General features: G+C 39.7%; 1 protein-coding gene across 1 annotated transcript in view; it reads left to right on the top strand.

Annotated features, from left to right (window-relative positions):
- Positions 1 to 18,700, top strand: part of LOC129367353 (axin-2-like) — an 89,021-nt gene that overhangs the window by 48,826 nt on the left and 21,495 nt on the right. Inside the window, exon 6 of the mRNA XM_055041725.1 lies at positions 2,148 to 2,193. The gene's annotated coding sequence lies outside the window, so the exon portion shown is untranslated. The remainder of the gene's footprint in view (positions 1 to 2,147; positions 2,194 to 18,700) is intronic.

Genomic DNA, 18,700 nt, shown 5'->3' on the forward strand with positions numbered 1-18,700 from the left:
CAAGGCTTTGAGAATTGGACGCCATCCCGAATTTCACCCACACAACCACAGGCTTTTGCTCTAGCGCTCTTGACTGAAATATCTTTTGCATTCCAAAATGGACAAAAAAAAAAGCAACCTTTTTTGTTTTTTTTTCTCCTCTTTTGAGGCTGCCTAAAGAATGTGTCTGAGGCCTTTGCCCTGCTGCTACCAGGCGCAGCCATCGCTGCTCCAGGGTCACAAACCGTCCGCTGTCATCTCCCCAAAAGTGAATGATTTGTGTGTTAAATCCAAACATGGTGCACTCACTCAGTTTCAGTCCATACTGGACTCACAAGGTAACCGCAGGTCTGATGATCTGAGCAAACAACAGGAGTTATTTAGATATTTTGAGCGTTCTCTCATCCTTCTTTGAAGAGGTTTATATGGGAGACGTTTTGGCAGGGGAGCAAGCTGTCACACTCGTTGTCTCCTCCCTGCACTGTAATTTCCTGGACTTGTAACACACCTACTCCTTTGATGTGGGTTTTCGAAACCTCATTCTCCAACCTGTTTACCCTGCTAGCATCTCAGTTCCGGTAATATGCTTAATGATGTCATTGCACACAGGTCTCTTTTTTTATATAGATATTTTTTTAAATCTTTACTTCATCAACAAGTTGGGTCAGTTATGTCACCGACTCAGAGACGGGGGTGTGTTACTGTTTTTTTCCTGCTTTGTTCTGTGGTTATACAACTATGTCTGTGAAGGTGAATTTAATCATCGCACAATCATCCAAAGATCAACACGACTCGTCTGCGCCTCCGACATCAAACACTTCTGTGTTCGTCTTTTCAACTGCCTTCTCATTCCTGACCTGTGGTTGAAATGTTTTTGTTTTGTGCCGGTTCTTCCTTAACGAGAACTTGCTCTAAATTCAGTTGAGCCACATGGAAGTGAATTATGTTCACAGTTCAACACTCAAATATTCTGGACTGAGTTTACAGCTCTAGCTTACGGTCCTCATTCATTTAGTGCAAATAGTCAGATTTCAGAAAGACACAGGTAATGAGTATAAGTACTATGTTATTGACTGGCATCAATTTATTCTCTCTTAACATAAACTGTGCTCTATAATTGCTAATAATAATTGACTGCTACTGCACATTCAAAAACCCACTGCAACCGTGATTAACCGAGTTGAAGTTATCTTGGTAAATTCAGATCCTAAATTACGTTATACTGCTGTCATTAATCCGGCTCATTTTAGATATTATTCACAACACAATGCCGATCCTCAACAATGTCATCTTAAGGCACTTTACCCACCCACATAATGGCTGGACAAAAATTTTTTTTACTCCATCTTCACTTTGTAAACACAGAAAAAAAAATGCAAACACTTGGTGTAACCTGATGGATTTAAGAGTTCGAACTTTAACCTTCGGTAATATTCTTATTTATGAAGCAAAGCTGATTACAGCGAAGAGAAGCATAAAGCGAGAAGAGCAGCTAAATTACCTATATGAGTAAGCAGACTCTGAGAGCACGCAGGGAGGGGAAATGACTGACTGCGTCTGTTTCTCTGGAAATTTTTTGGAAGTTTTCCCCTAAAAAAAACTTTAAGTCATTCAAACAGAACACTGTGAAATGACTGCAAGATAAACGGCATTCGCTTCGTGCTCTGCACTCAAAAATCAGTGCCGTTCAGCTCAAAGTTCCCAACAATGTGAGCTCAGCTCATGAACACATTCGTTTGAGCAATGTGCAATGTTACTCTGTACAATAATAACATGTGCACACACCCAGCAGAAAGGCCCTTTTTGTTGTTATGCAAAAAGGAGATGGCTATCAGTCGCTGGAGATGGCTGCGTTAGGTTTTGGTGCTGTGCAGCTGTGCCGGGGCTCTGAATGGAAATATGATGAGTTTTGTCTGTGGAATGTCTCGGCATGAGTGCGCAAAGATTTTGAACTTTCACCTCATGTGTGCAGCAGCTGAGGTCTTAGCTGGGGCATTCCTGTTCTTCTAACAGCTTTGAGCTAGTATCAGCGCTCCCGTCTACACCATATTGTAGATTATATCACAACTTCAAGAGCTTGATGTGAAAAATCAAGACAATTTGGCTCAGCTGTTGTTTGTGGTGCGCTCACTTCAGCATGAGTATAGCTTTGTGTTTGTTTCTTGCAGGAATTGGCTGATGTGCGGACGAAATCAGAAGGACACCCTGCAAGAAGTAAGTGAGGTTTTTTAAAATGTTTTTATGTACTGTCATAAAACTTTGCTTCACGTTAGATATGCATCATAAATGGAAAGCTGGTCAATGCATTTATTCATCGCTGTAGCTTTAAAAATTGGGGCCCATTACATTTGCACCAATATGCAGACCGGTAGCTTTGCATTATACGGTTTCTCACTGAATTGCAGAACATCTTTAAAACACTTGATCTTGATTTCTGACTCTAGAGCTCCGTCATGTTGTTCTGCTGGTTTTGCTCTGTATTGTTTGCTAATCCGTTGGGTTATTTGACACCTACAAATGGAGAGCTGACAGGAAATGAAAGTCAAAGTAATATTTGAATTTCAATTTTGTGAACTTGCCATTGAAAAAGACTAACATACAAAAAACTTAGGCAGACTAAGATGAGAGTCTTTGGAATACAATGAAGGTTCACAATAAAAACATGAAAGAAAAAGCAGAGTCTAAACTGACTTCATATTTACATTTCCAGTTTTAGCTGCATGTTTATCCTACCAGAAGTGGAACAGACCTCTGTCTCAAGTCTTTTGCACACCCTAGATTATATTCTTTAAGGATTGCTGTTTTTAACTCCATCAATCTTCCCATCAACATTTATCAGTTTTCCTGTACCTGCTGAAAAAACAGCATTCCTCCATAGTGCTTCCTCTACTGTGTTTTGTCTTTGGGATTGTGGGTTTAAGATGATATTTGCAGGGGTTCTTTTGCAACTTAGAATGCGTTTGATATCCTATGACTTTTTTAAATATTATGTCGTTGATATTTACGTATTTCCTCACTTTATTACCAAAGCCAAATCTGTGCAGTGCATGAGCTGCTCTCCCATCCGAGCTGTGAATCTCTGCATCTCCTGCCTGTATTCTCTGAGTATTATTCGCTTGTCCTAACTTGTCGGATTAGTTGGAGGGCCATGTTTTGGTAGGTTTGCAGCTCAGGACACCGTTTTATAAACCACCATTAAATTTCTTCACAGCCCCATCCCAGACTCATCTGGTTTTCCTTTGCCTTTCTAACAAAGTTTGCTCACTAATTTTCTCTACTAAATCTCTGAGGCTTTCACATTATAGCTATAATGTAATTACATTATAAAAAAGCTAACTCTCAGTTAATTAGATTATGTCTAAAAGCAATCAATTGCACTAGATTATATAGATTTTTATTACAACAGTTTTTTATTTTTATTTTTTTTTTTGAGAACCGAATCCTTACAGAGATATTTGCAGAGTTAGCATAACAAAACATGGCGAGGAAGGACTGTGAATGTTTCTGACGGCAATGTAAATCACATGAAAGACGTAAATATGTGTCTCAAACTGCAAGCCGAAACGGTTTAGAGTAAGAAAGGTCAATCCGGAGGCTCTTTTTTATGCTATGCATTTGGTAAAGTTGACATTATCACCACTTCCGGTGTGGGAGAGTTCTTGCAACTACTTTTTTAATCCTCTACTGGACCGGAATATTTTTATTTCAAAGTGCGAGAAACCGGTCTACGAGTAAATATGGACTAATTTAGGTCAGCTCTTGTTATCTCAAAGCGTTAACCCTTTGAAGACAGTAAAATGAAACAACAATATGTGTCCAGAAACAGACATACCTGTCCAAAATACAATAAATAAATAAAAAACTGATGTGGTGTGATGAATTTTAAATGCATAATTTTGAATTTGAGATGGAAAAAATGTAAAAGGGCCCTAATTTAAAAGGCTCAGCGCACACTCACACACAGTCGGCCCATGGCGCTGCCCAGGATCTCTAAAGTCACGCTGTCCCAGTGTGATTGAAGGTCCAGCTGGTAGACCAGCCCTTTTCATCCCTTTCCCTTTTAGGAGAAAGACAAACAGCTCCATGTCGTCACCCACATGAGAGTGATTGATACACTCACACACAGACAGGGACATGGGCACACACACACACACACACGCACACACACACACTCACATTTTCTTAATGGATGCCCTCTTTCCCACTGTAATGACTTTGCTAATGACCTGCTTGAACTCTGAATGAAACCCAGAGGGTTGGAACAAAAGGTGGCTTAAAACGTGCAGCATGAACATGGCTGTCTGGATACTCAGGCTGAATATCCCAGTAAGGGAAAGAGCTTGTGACGACTTGAAAGACTTCCAGTCTGTACTCTAAGAATGAAAACATAGATGACTACTTTTTCAGTTTTTTTCTTTGTTTGGGAAACATCCCTTTTCATTCCTCCTTTGACAACCAGTGCAGGTTTTAGCAAAATACCTACAGGTATATTTCAGTAAATTATAATATGCATTACTCTTAGGCTCGTTTGTCAGGTTCAACATAACTTCTAATAAATAAAAACTTGTAAGTAAGAGGGTATCAGAGGCACTATTCATTATGCCAACATTTCTAAAGTTAACATTTTTTATTGGTTTTATATGTCATATTTTTTGCTGCTGTAATCAGAAAATCCTCATAACAAGCAGAAATAAAGGCTGGAAAAATATTAGCATGTGTAAATAATCTGTAAATCACGTTGCACTTGGTAAACTGAGTAATTTCAAAATAATGAATGTCTAAATGATCTTCAAATGTGCAGAGACGCACTTGTATTGTAAGGATATATAGTCATATGATTCCCCCTTCACAAACTGCTGTTCCTGTTTCACATTAGAAGTGCATCAGTCAGAACTTAATAGCATATTTTGTAAAGTTTTGACCTACCTGTGCTGATTTGAACACATTCCAGCTTCTCTTCAATAAGTTTTGCAGTCATTAGTTATTTGAGGAGCAGTGGTCATGGGGGTAAAATCTCTAATTTAACATAAATGTTGGAAAAAAGCATAATAGTAAGGAACATCTCTGGTGAGATTTGGCTTCAGAGTATAAACAACTGGCAATAATAGTTTGCTTAGTAAATATATTTCAAGCAAATAATAATGAACATTAGATGATTTCTCAGATGGTTTAAAGTAGTTGACTTGTTTAAACTGGTTTAAACTTTATTGGCACAAAAATAACTTAATTCTAAAAATGAAATAAAAAATATTCCTTTTTATTTTTGTTTATGTACTTTCTGACCATTGCAGTTCGAGGTTATATATTTTTTTTAGCTGAAATGACTTCAGCTCTCCGATAAAGAAAATGCTTCATGCATTTTTTTACTCTATGCTTTCTGGGTTTTTACCACCATAAAGTAGCCCAGTTAGTGCAAAACGTTTGTGATCTACTAATATTTTTAGTGTATCAGCATAAGAACCTGTCAATTCGTCACATTATGAAGTCCTGCTTTGATAGTTGTTTCTGGGAGTCCTGAGTAAAAATTTCTACATGATTTTATTTCATCTCAAGAGGTAATTGACCTCTTGGATTAAACAAAAACAAATTAAACTTGTGGTTCGTAGATCTCCTCGTCTTTACATAAACGCAGTGTCGGATTAAAATAACTGTTTATACTTCACATGGCCTGAATGAATCACTGAATACATAACCGTGAGTCAGTCTGTGATTTAAGCCAACATCCTACCTGCATGCTTGACGAAGGGTTTTCTAGTAAAAGCCCTTTCAGAGCTGCTTCCCTGTTCCTCTCTCCCCCTTCAGCAAATGGACACAACAAAAGGCGGGACAAGAGTCAGAGGATAATAAAGACAGAGGAGGGGGGAGAAGAGAATGAGCAGCCGGATCTTAACTTCCTGGGTGTGTGCTGGCCCCAGAGGCCACCGTCATTTTTACATGAGATTTAACTGTAACAATGAATTAAAGAAAAGAAAGGGAAACATTGCCCCCCTTCCTCACGGAGACCTTTTTTTTTTTCTAAAATCAGTTGTGGGTTTTAAAAAAATCTCACATCGACATGGACCTGTTCCCAGAAATGTTTTCAGCCACTATGTTTGCTCCTCCAGACCTGTAAGTGGCGCTAAACCTGGATGTTGGGACATGCGAGTGAAACCTCCAGACGCGGTCACCTGTAAATACACTGAGAAAACAACAAAGCGCGATTGGAGCCTTTTGTGCAGAGCACTGATGACGTTGAACTTCCTGTCTGTGTCATGAATTCTAAAACGGATGAATTACAAGATGGCAAACATGTAAACTGCCTTTGTTGTTGTCATGTATTACAGTTAGGGCCAGAAATATTTGGACAGTGACACAGGTTTTGTTATTTTAGCTGTTGACAAAAATATGTTCAGAAATACAATTTATATATAATATGGGCTGAAAGTGCACACTCCCAGCTGCAATGAGAGTTTCCACATCCAAATCGGAGAAAGGGTTTAGGAATCATAGCTCTGTAATGCAGAGCCTCCTCTTTTTCAAGGGACCAAAAGTAATTGGACAATGGACTCCAAAGGCTGCAAGTAACTCAAAAGGCCTTTCCCTCGTTAACCTGTAATCAAGTAAGTAGTTAAAAGGTCTGGGGTTGTTTCCAGGTGTGTGGTTTTGCATTTGGAAGCTGTTGCTGTGACCAGACAACATGCGGTCAAAGGAGCTCTCAATTGACGTGAAGCAGAACATCCTGAGGCTGAAAAAAAGGAAAAAATCCATCAGAGAGATGGCAGACATGCTTGGAGTAGCAAAATCAACAGTCTGGTACATTCTGAGGAAAAAGGAATTGACTGGTGAGCTTGGGAACTCAAAAAGGCCTGGGCGTCCACGGAAGACAACGGTGGTGGATGATCGCCGCATACTTCCTTTGGTGAAGAAGAACCAGTTCACAACATCAACTGAGGTCCAGAACACTCTCAGGGAAGTAGGTATATCTGTCTCTAAGTCAACAGTAAAGAGAAGACTCCATGAAAGCAAATACAAAGGGTTCACATGTAGATGCAAACCATTCATCAATTCCAAAAGTAGACAGACCAGAGTTAAATTTGCCCAAAAACACCTCAAGAAGCCAGCCCAGTTCTGGAAAAGTATTCTATGGACAGATGAGACAAAGATCAACCTGTACCAGAATGATTGAAGAAAAAAGTTTGGAGAAGAAAGGGAACGGCACATGATCCAAGGCACACCACATCCTCTGTAAAACATGGTGGAGGCAACGTGATGGCATGGGCATGCATGGCTTTCAATGGCACTGGGTCACTTGTGTTTATTGATGACATAACAGCAGACAAGAGTAGCCGGATGAATTCTGAAGTGTACCGGGATATACTGTCAGCCCAGATTCAGCCAAATGCTGCAAAGTTGATCGGACGGCGCTTCACAGTACAGATGGATAATGACCCCAAGCATACAGCCAAAGCTACCCAGGAGTTCATGAGAGCAAAAAGGTGGAATATTCTGCAATGGCCAAGTCAATCACCAGATCTTAACCCAATTGAGCATGCATTTCACTTGCTCAAATCCAGACTTCAGACGGAAAGACCCACTAACAAGCAAGACCTGAAGGCTGCGGCTGTAAAGGCCTGGCAAAGCATTAAGAAGGAGGAAACCCAGCGTTTGGTGATGTCCATGGGTTCCAGACTTAAGGCAGTGATTGCCTCCAAAGGATTCGCAACAAAATATTGAGAAAAAACTTTTTTGTTTGGGTTATGTTTATATGCCCAATTACTTTTGAGCTCCTAAAATGTGGAGTGTTTGTAAACAAATGTGTACAATTCCTACATTTTCTATCACATATTTTTGTTCAACCCTTTAAATTAAACGTTACAATCTGCACTTGAATTCTGTTGTAGAGGTTTCATTTCAAATCCAATGCGGTGGCATGCAGAGCCCAACTCACAAATATTGTGTTACTGTCCAAATATTTCTGGCCCTAACTGTATGTAAATGTTGTTGTAAGTCAAGCTAGAAGTATCAGTGTTTTCAAAAATAGCCATTTTTTCTGTTGATGTAATTACAGGAGCATTTGTGCCATTTATGAAAACAAAAATAGGGATTCTAAGTTTACCCAGCTAGTAGAAGTCCACTGCTGTTGATTACTGGCTCAGCACTAGAATTATTTTTAATAAAACATAGCAATAAGAGTAAGGAGAAACAAATCAAATCAACGCCACACACAGAACCCACAAGGGCAGAGTGAAATGAAAAGATGAGCTCATAGATCAGTTTCTTCAACATTTGATGGGTCCTCTCGGTTCTATAATGTGGCTGACTCTTTCTCTCATGAAAATCTGTCCGGTAGCAGCTTGTTGTCAAACTCCTTCATAAATCAGAGCTTGTATGAAATACCAGCAGGAGGCAAAGGTCAAAGGAGAAAATTAGCAGCTGTTCTTTCCTTTCCTTTCATGTTAGCTGCTGGGCTAATCACCACGTCTGCCGTCAGCCTCATTTCCACTATAAAACACCATCGCCGACGACGGGGGCTTTTTTCCCCCTCTGCTTACATTTTATGGCACCAGTGATCAGATTTTGATCTGTGCAGAAAGTATGGGGAGACATATAGTTTAGAATGAGGGGCTGCACCTTCCTCTCAGCCTCTTGTTTCAGCATTCATTTCTGCACGTCGTCTTCAGGCTCTGCTTCGTTCACGCCGCTCCGTCGACACACTTCAGCAGCTCCAGAGCGGCGGCGATGACGGCTGAACTTCTGCTCAACTCCAAGGTGGTTTTGCCAGTTAATGTGAAGCCTGGTGAACTTTGATGACCCCCTCACTCTCACAGTGTCTGTCGTTCTCCTGCCCTAGTGATACAACTTCAAAGTGGATTACATACATGAAATCATGGCCTATACTTCTTTTCGCTGGGATGAACATTATGAAAGAGTTTCCCAATATCTTGAAGGAAAGTTTTTCAGATTTTTAATGTCCCCATTAGACATAATATGTTTCAATAATGATTGAGATGCTAAAGTTTGTCAATAAAAAAAAAGTTCTTTACATGTTTTTTTTAAATTGTCACTTTGTCTCGAAAGTATATTATCAGAAAGATTCTAACAGCTTCGGCATTCTACAGAAATACACCAATCCCAGTCAGAAACAGCCTAACAGAGTCTTAGTGCTGCCTATCAAGCTTGTGTATGTACTGCTCACAACATTACCTCATGTACAAGCTATAGATTGCGGCTTCGCACCAGTGATCAGATTGAGTTCATAGATCAGTTTAGCTTCAGATATGCTAATGATGGAGAAACAACACGTCACAGAAAAACTGTTCTTCCAGCTAACTATTCTGCTAACTGTAGGCTAGCTGTAGCATAGCAAAGAGCAAGGGGGAGGGTGTGGGCAGCGAGAACACAAAAATGATTGGCAGCACTAAGACTAAGTCTGTTTCTGGTCAGGGGCAATGTTGTAGGTTACTTAGTGCAGCTTTAATGACAAGATATGCTTAGAATGATTTTCTCTAAAGTATTTCTGAACTATGGTTTAACTAATGAGTGATAAAAATAAATTTCTATTCTCATTTTTTGTTTGCTATTTGGTACTTCTCAGGACAGAAGTTTCCCAAGTTTTCTCCCAGCAGATCTGTTTTCAACCCCACATTCAACGTGGTTAAATTGCATGAAAACGACATTATACATATTTTTTTCTTCTATAGGTCCCTCTCCATTCTTTGACCCCGTTCTCCCTTTTCTTCCCCTTTCTGTACTTTCATTTTACATCTCTCTTCTCCAGTTCTGCACCCTTTCTCGATCTTTTTTTTTTTTTTCCTTCTCTGTGGGAAAGTTTTCCCTATCGGTTGTCAGAGCAGTCAGTGAGGTGCAAAGCAGCGTAGCTTTGATGATGTTCCTCTTTGCCTATCTGCTGTGCAATATGTTTTGAAACTCCCCCTCCCCTCTGCACACCTGCTGAGAAGCTGCATGACACTGGGAAACATTCCACAATAGGGTCAGAACACTTTTATCTTAGTTTTAGTTATGGATTTGGAAACTCTTTCAGGATTAAAGGAACGTTATGCAGCTGGCCGGTGCTGAGCACCTGTATGATTGCTCCTTTTTTGCTTCATGTGGGACTTCCTTTATTCCCAGTAGGTGGGTCTGGCTCGCTCAAAAATATCACTGCCTTAAAGTAAAGAGAGAGAGAAAAAAAAGTGAAGATCAGTGTTTCATTTCGAAGCCAAACATTCTGTTTTGCTCAAACCGTTTTGTTTGTACATTCATGAGTCATTGCGGTTTGAGACTAAAAGTGATTGAATGCTACAAATGAGGCTTTTGGGTGTTTTTTTTTTTTTTTTGCCCAGCAACTTCACTTTGTGATTTCATATGAGATACTTTTGGAGACTCGCGCGTGAATGGCAGCCGAAAGGGTCTGTGACTCACACTGAAACCATGAAAGTCTGTTAATTATTATTTAACTTCGTCACAGAAAAGCAAGGCGTTTGGAGCTGTTTGGTCCTTTGACTCTACGTTTGCAGTTCGGGTGGGAGAGTTTACTTTACTGAGTAAATAAACAAAGACATGTTACTTTCACATTTGGGATTCATTGAACGTTTGTGCAATCCCCATATTTTAAGAGGATAGCCATGCTCCAATGTATGAATCATGGGGCTGCGGTGGACTTCGTGTCCTTTGAAATTCAGCATTTACTTATACTAAACATAAATCCAGTACTTTCCCAACTGTATTATATGTAAAAAGCACAAGATTGTACCAGTGTTGCAGGGATTACTTTGGTATTGTAATTGTGTAGCACATAAATTACCATGCAAGACGATGCAGTGCTGTTTCTTTTTTATATATACAGTTTGGCCCCAACCCAAAGTTTTTAAGGAAAGTCTGCTTCTTTAAAAAAACGTTTAGTTTGCCACTAAAAGTGATTGGCATTGCCATTTGAATCTTCAACTCTTCTGTGAAGGTTTCCTGTGGGAGTTTCTGTCACTGGGACATTGGACCATTCGTTCAGAAGCTCATTTGCTAGGTCAAACACTGATGTTGGACAAGAAGGCCTGGCTTACATTCTTGTCTCTAATTTATCCAAAATTTGAGATTTTGGAATCAAACTTTTTCTTACCTATGACCAGAAAGAAAAAAAAACCTGCCTTCTTTTTGCCACCCTGGACTTTTATCTGGCTTCTTTTCCCTACATGCTGTTGCTGTGGCATCAGCTAAATAGAGGTGAATACATGTTTGTCACATCCTGTATTCCTACACGACGTGAATCGAAATTTAAAATTAAACTTAATAGTCGTGTTGCTTTTATCATCGTCCTTCACCTGGTCAAGAGGTGCCAAACATTTTTTACGGGATGATTGAGTTATTTTGTCTCTTTTTCTGTTGGTACATCCTGTGAAATCCTGCAGCAGGAAGCAGCTTGGTGTTTAATGGGGCAGAATGTGAATGAAAAAACAAAAAAACAGGGTTGAACGTAACAACACACACCAGTCTTTTCCGTGAGGATGGTAATGGAATATTTGATTAATAGTGTATACAGACGGTTGTTTGGTCTGTTTCACGGAATCTGACTTTGTGTCGACACCGCCACGCATCTTTCGTGCCTTTTAGTTGGAGCGTGACCGAACATGCAGGGCGTGGATATGCTGATATCACAAGGACCGTCTGTAACACTTGTTCTTCAGACAAAGAAGCGTTGTCACCTCTCTGTTTGTTTCATGGTGTTTTCCCTGTTCCTTGTTGCCATCATATAAACAGTGGCGTCGTGCACCATCCAGTGAGTAGAACTCATCAATCAGTCATGATGATACATTGACTTGCTGCTCAAATTAGCCAGAGTCTATTTGCTTTGGCATTGCAGTCTACAACTGATGTCCACAATGCAAGCAGTGAACATAAATTCATTGATTTATTGTCTTCTTGTATTTAAGAACGCTGCCAAAAAGCATCTACTAACAATACTACATGTTTTTACCAAACTCTGTCCATCTCTTTTATTCAGCAGTGTCAGAGTGATGGTCTAAAATATCCAAATTATAGCCTTCATCAGTGGCATGTTTTAGTCTCAGGTGTAAACAAAATTCTCCGGTATCTCTTTCAAATGAGTCACGTCTTCCTGGCACTGATTGCATGTTTTATATAAATACAGCCCAGTACTACTGTCTTAAATAGACGCTTAAAGCAGGAGCTCGACAAACAGTCGCCTTATTTTGTGTTGCATGAGTGCAGAGGTCAGAAGTTAATTCTTAGCATAACTTGTTCAAATATGTTTGGCACTTACACAATCACGTTGTATGTTCTTACTGTTGATGTTTACATATTTAGACATTCAATCTACCCCATTCGGATTTTGAAGTTGGAGTTAGGAGTTCTTGAATTTTCTCTGGTGTAATCTGTCCATTCGCTTAGCCTTAGGTTTTGATTGGTTTGCTTTGTGACATGTGAACAAGAACAAAGAAGTAAAACGTGGAAAGAAGTGTGGAGAAGAGTAAAGAGCTGTTTATAAAAGTAATTTGTCTCCATCCTGCTGTCTGCTATCTGAGCGTGTCCTTCCCGCAGTCTGTCAAGCCCACTTGTTAAATCAGATTTCTAGTTCTTCTTCTGTTGTTTTAGTGCAGCCATCTATCCTCACATTGAAAATGTTAAGGGACATGTTTCATTTTCAGCTTATTTATTTATTGAAACAATATTGTCAATAACGTTTTAGGTATTTTATTGGCACCAATGGGGTTTATTGTACAATAATTACACAACCAGGGTCAAGAAAGAATGGGAAGGCACATGGTGTAGCTGCTCCACCAATTGATTCACCAAGTGCTCCATGTTGTCCAAAGTAAAGTTTTGTCAACTTAGTCTTGTGCTAAAAACAAGGTAGAAACCTACAGAGCAAGACAAACCGTGCTCAATACTTCTCTCTGAATCACCTGAACTCTCTTGTGGTTTCTCTCTTTTGCTCTCTTTCCTCCCCTGCTCACCTGGTGGGATTTCTGCAGGATTTAGGTTAGGAGACTGAAGTCATCATGAAGAAAGTTTGACATGTGAGAACATATGTAGGAATATGTATAAGCATATTCTACATATTCTACAATATGTTCTTGATAATCATTCTGCTGAAAGATAGGGAAGAAAAGTACCAATACTCTACCTGAAGTCACAAGATTTGCAACCATATATCACAACAACATTCTTGTATTTAACGAAGTCCATCATACCGTGGGCTCCAAAAGAATTTCCAGACTGGGTGGAGGAGAAACATGAAACCACAAATCTTCCATTAAGCCTAACAGAGGGCAAAAGGTGATTTTCAATTTGTTAACAAAGAGAAAAGCATGATTTTACTAATATTTTGATCCATACTAAACACGTCGAGCAAAAAAGAAAGTGGTCCGACGAATATGTAGAACATGGATTCACGTGTATCACGGAACGGAACGGGACGGGAGTCAGCGTCCCATCTGCAAGACATGCAACGCCAAGTTGACCAACTCTGGTCTCGCACCGGCAAAACAAAGGGAACACTTCTTGAAGCTGCATGGAGATGGGGAAAAGTGGGGAAAAAAGTGTTTTGTGGATTCCAAACGACATAAAAAACACATTAAAATAAAAAAAATAAAAAAAATTGTAGTTATTAAAAAAAATTTAATTCTTAAAAAAAATCTAAATTTATTTTTTATTTGTAAAATAGGAAAAACAATATTTTTGGGGGCTGAAATTATTTTATGGGCCCGAAATATTTTGGGGGGGGGAGGCCAGAATAAAATAACACCGTAATTTACTGCAAGTTCATGCACAGTGTTGGTTTTGTTCTTTGAGCGAGGTGATGTTTATGCATGACTCATTTTGTGCACCAGTGAAAAAAAGCATATTATTTATCACGAAGAAGGTTCAATGCATGCGCATATGAAACTGGTGGGCTCAGTACCTCAAAAAAAGGTTAAGAACCGGTATGGACAGACAAAACTAGAAGTTTTAAAACTTTTTGACCCAAATAATGCTGTTCTTTGCTGTAGTGAAATTTGGATTATTATTTTATTTTATTTTTTTACCTCTTTTACTGTCATGCTCAGTGCTAATGGTATTAAAATAAATAGTGATACAGCCCCATAGCAGTGTTGTTGCCTATTTCTTCATGAAGGCAACATGAAGAAATACTTCTAATTACTTCTAATTACCTAGAAGTAATTCTAGGTAATTAGACTTACCTAGACTTCTTGACTTTTTCTGTTCTATTTCAGAAGTAGAGCAGAAAAAGACAGCTTAGTTGGATTTATTTTGTAATAACGGTCAGATGTGTCAGTAAAATATTATCTGCGCAAAAGTGGGTTGGATATGTCACATTTTGTCTATGTGAGATTAATTAACATCTCCACATTTATAATAACCAAATTGTTACTTGGTTTACCAGCTTCAGCTTGTGTTAATAACCCAGTTTGCATAAATAAAATGTTTTGTTTTTTTTAACTTGTATAATTTTTTTAGACAAAAGTCCAATCAAGATTTTTATCTGAAATGAACAAGGAAAAAAAGGTTCAATGCAACCATTAAAATCATTAAAACAAAGGCGATGTAATTGCTTAAAGTCCAGCAGCGGTAAAAGATCGCTTTACATTTAATCATTATTACATGTTCTACATTAACATCATGATTGTGTCCCACTTAACTCGCTCACACCATGGTAATGACACTGCAATTCCTGTTTTTCCTGACAATGTATTTTGTCCCAATGGGCGTTTCTGCGGGACAATTTTATGTTTCTCTACTAATATCTGGTTCAAACTAAGTGGCTGAGTTTTAAAGTGATGATGTTCCCATCAAGTGCATTTAAAGTGGGAATAAATGTGGGGAGTTTCCTAATTTATTCCTCACCAGAAAACGCTTTTTCTCATAATAGTTATAAAGACTTGTTTTGTGTTTGCATTTTATTATATATGACTTGTCAATTTAAGTTTTGTTTAAGCATCCATTCAAAAAAAAAACAAGATTTTATAGTGTGCCCTAATCTTGAAATGTTTTTTTTTATTTCAAAACACACTAAATCTTCCTTAAACATGCTGAATACATGTGATTAATAAAATCCAATGCAACATAACTCATTTTATATGTTTTTGGAGACTTGTGGAACATTTTTTTGCTTGAGTTTGTGAATTAAGGTGCATGCGGTGTTGATGGTACCAAGGACATCAGAGATATCTTGTAATGTGAAATATACCAAGACATATTGGAAGAGCAAGAGGATGCAGTCTAGCATGCCAGTGGTGTTTATTAAACTGTGCAAACTGAATTACACCTTGGAAACGCAGACACACACAGACTCTGTCTGTCTGCCTTGGCAAACATTTACCCACGTTTGAGGTGGAGTTTGAGTGCAGCCAAGACGGATTAGACAAAGCATCCCAGCCATTGTTTCTGCACATTATTAAACTTTTAAGCCACCGATAAACAGGATTGTAGGGGGAAGAAAAGAGAGAGGGGGGAAGTTAGTGATTATTCATCCTCAGCGCACAGACATTCACTCACCCAGTTTTATTATTGAGTCTCTCAAATGAGCTTCAGAAGATGACCCTGACGTTTTGCTCATTTTTCTATGGACTGGCAACTTCACCTGTTTCTCCTCACCAGTTATTTATTAAGACTCTCCCTTAAGTTGACATTAAGAGTTTGTTTTTTTGTCAAATTGGGTCTTTAAAGAGGAATGCTCCTCTAACAGGCCGTAACAAGCCAATGAATGGCTGGCTTCTCAAACTTTAAGGGTCTTATGCACCATGTCTGACTTCAAAGCCCGTCTTAACTCCACACTTTAATTGTATCTCCTTCAAGCCCGTCTGCCTGACCGCCATCTGATTCTGCTGACAACTGCACTCCTCTTACTTCTCCACACTCATCCCTCTATCTCCCCGTTCCTGCTCCTCTGTCTTTCTCCATCTGTCAGAGCAGATAGATGCCCTCACCGCCGCCACCGCCCCCCACCAGCCCTCTTCCTCGCAGTTCCTTCAGCTTCTCCAACAACTCTCTTTCTGCTACAAGTGTCAGCTCTACTTTTTTTTTTTTTCTGGGACCGTGTTGACATCTGCGAGGGGAACGATGCTGTTTACCACGCTTTTCCTCCCTTCCTCCCTCCTTTCCCTGTTTATTTCTCTCCGTTTTGCCGTTTCTCTCAGAGCCTACAAAACAGACATTCACGCTTCTCTCCATATGGGCTTTAATTTGCCATTGTCCCCCAAGATATTCTTCGCTCAGGCTTGAGATAAAGGGATAATCACTTCAAAGGAAAGCTGGGGGGGGGAGAATGCCCCCTCCCTCCCAGCTGAAAGGAGAAGTGGACAATACGCTAATTGAGAGGGGGAACTGATCACAGGGTCTGTTCAAAGGGAGGCCTGGCCACGCCCCCCTCATCCCCACAGACTCACTTAATTTTATTAGTGTTTATGGTGATGCTTCAGCCAAAATTATCACTCCAACCCTCCGCAGCCTTTGAACATTCAAATTTTGGGTTATTTGCAATTATCCACCCTTTCGTCTGTGTTTCTTTTTTTCTTTTTTTTTCTTGTGCTATTTCAGTGCAAGTATGGGGATTTTGTGAAGCGCAAAGAGTGATTTAAAAAAAACAAAATCCCCCCAAAAACACAAGCTGTATGGGATTTATTGTCCGCGATGAGGGAACACAGGCTGTTGGCTGCGACGTGATGCAAAATCCAAAGGTTCTTGTGAAAAAGTGACAAAAAGGGGGTTGAATGCAGGCCTTACGTTTGACTGATGCAACTAATGATGCACCATCAAAGACTTCCGCAGTTCGGCAGCGACGTCGCCAAAAAGGAAACAGAGAGAGAAACAAACAACAACAACAACAAAAAAAGGAGGGAAGACAATTTCTTTCAAACAAATCATCTCCTCCATTCCACTGCCATCATTTAACTCCTCTGTCTATTTCTGTGCGTCCTGATGACACCTCTGCCGACAGGAGCGAAATGAGCGTTTTTCCCCCTCGCCATGTAAGGGAGGCTCTAATTAAAGACGAGTTTCATTTCCAATTTGCGGTGGCCCTACCAGATGCCTTTAATTTCTCCCAGATCACGAGCTCTCAATTAGCCTTGAGGTCACCCTGTTTTATTGGGTTGGGGGGGCTTCATAGCCTGTCGGTGGCAGCACTTTTGTTCCTGTATTGTGCTTTTAGTGCATTTGGATTCCCCCCAGCGAGTTGGTTGGAGTCCTTACAAAGGGGTCAGGGCGAGGTCAACTTCAAAAAGGAGTTTCTTGTGGATAGTTTAGAGCGACCTCGCACTTTTGTTGCCGCTCCACACAAGAGCGCTCCCTCTCCGCGGTCAACAGGTGTGGTCTCTTGGGTTCAGTATCTCGCAACAGTTAGAAAAAGAAGAAGTAAAGGAGGGAGTGTCTGTGGCACAGTAGTTGACTGAAAATGTTTCTACCCCGTTGAATGTTTTTTTTTTGATTTTGACAAGTTACACCCACATTGTGTTTCATTAAGGACCAGTGAAGGGGGTTCATTTCAAATGCATGCCACACTTTGTTAAACAAAATGAAGCCGTTGTTTGTTTGTTTCCATCTATTTATTCCACGCTTTTGCATATGCGATAGTGCGCAACGGGCATGGGGCGACGTTTGTCTTTCTGACTGTCAAGTAATTAGATTTTTTTCCTCCTTCTTCCCTCTGGGGTTGACTGGAAGCATTGTGGTGGGATTAGGACATGAGGCACTGCGGGTGCATGGATGGTGGAGCTAACTGGTTTGACTTTGGTCATCACAAGTTGGTGATAGCGCTTTACAGAAGCGCAGAGGTTCTGTGGATAACATGCTGTTTACATCAAGCTAATCAAACAAATAATCTTATCATATTGCTTTGATGACAAACAATATATGGATGATTTTTCAGGATATACTTAAAGTATATATGAAGTTGAGGTATAACCTGGACAGATACACTACAATCATCCAAATAACAGCAATAGCTAAAATATATATATTGGAGATATATATTTGCCAAAGCAGATGACTTAAGAGGCAAATATTTCACACAAATTTAAGCGCACCTTGTTGTTTCTGCATTATGTTTCTTTCCCAGCTTCCTAAAGCTCAGCATGAATTAATCATCTTTTAGTGACCTCAGAGAAGCTGGATTTCATTAGCTGTCCTGTCCTGTACCATCATGGGAGTTTTGTGAATTTGAATCCTCTGACTTATATAATTATATCCTCCTTTAAAGTTGATTTTCAACATCAAAGGGACAATATAGCCTTTGAAGTACCATGGGATTGGATCACTGTCTAACCCACTCTTTAAGATTCTGTCACAATGACATTAGGGAAGTCATGTGAATTAAAAGACTAGAGAACAGCTCTTTGCCTTTGCTCTGTGTCCAATTTCAATCAAAATGTCATGCTGTGCCATTTTCCCCTGAATGTGGAACTGGCGAGTGTGTTACACTCACATCTTTGTGGCTAAAATCCTGTGACTAATATGTAAATTATTTGACAGTTTCACTCCACAGGATTATTAAAGCGGGCCCAAAACTTAAAGAATAAGTTTCGAATCATTGTGTGCGCCAGTGCCAAGGTCCGAGGCCACATGAAAGCCCAAAACAGAATTCAGCTCAACTAATGACCCCTTTATATTACCATGTTTATTTTCCCTCTGTAGTTCAGGCAATTCTGCCATGTGAAAACTTAGGGAGCAAAAACACAGTATTCCACTGGAATGAATCATCCGCCACTCGGAATCAACTTGCTTGAACGTC

The sequence above is a fragment of the Poeciliopsis prolifica genome, unplaced genomic scaffold (assembly GCF_027474105.1).
Source record: "Poeciliopsis prolifica strain line A6 unplaced genomic scaffold, Auburn_PproV2 SCAFFOLD016, whole genome shotgun sequence".
Classification (NCBI taxonomy): Eukaryota; Metazoa; Chordata; class Actinopteri; order Cyprinodontiformes; family Poeciliidae; genus Poeciliopsis; species Poeciliopsis prolifica.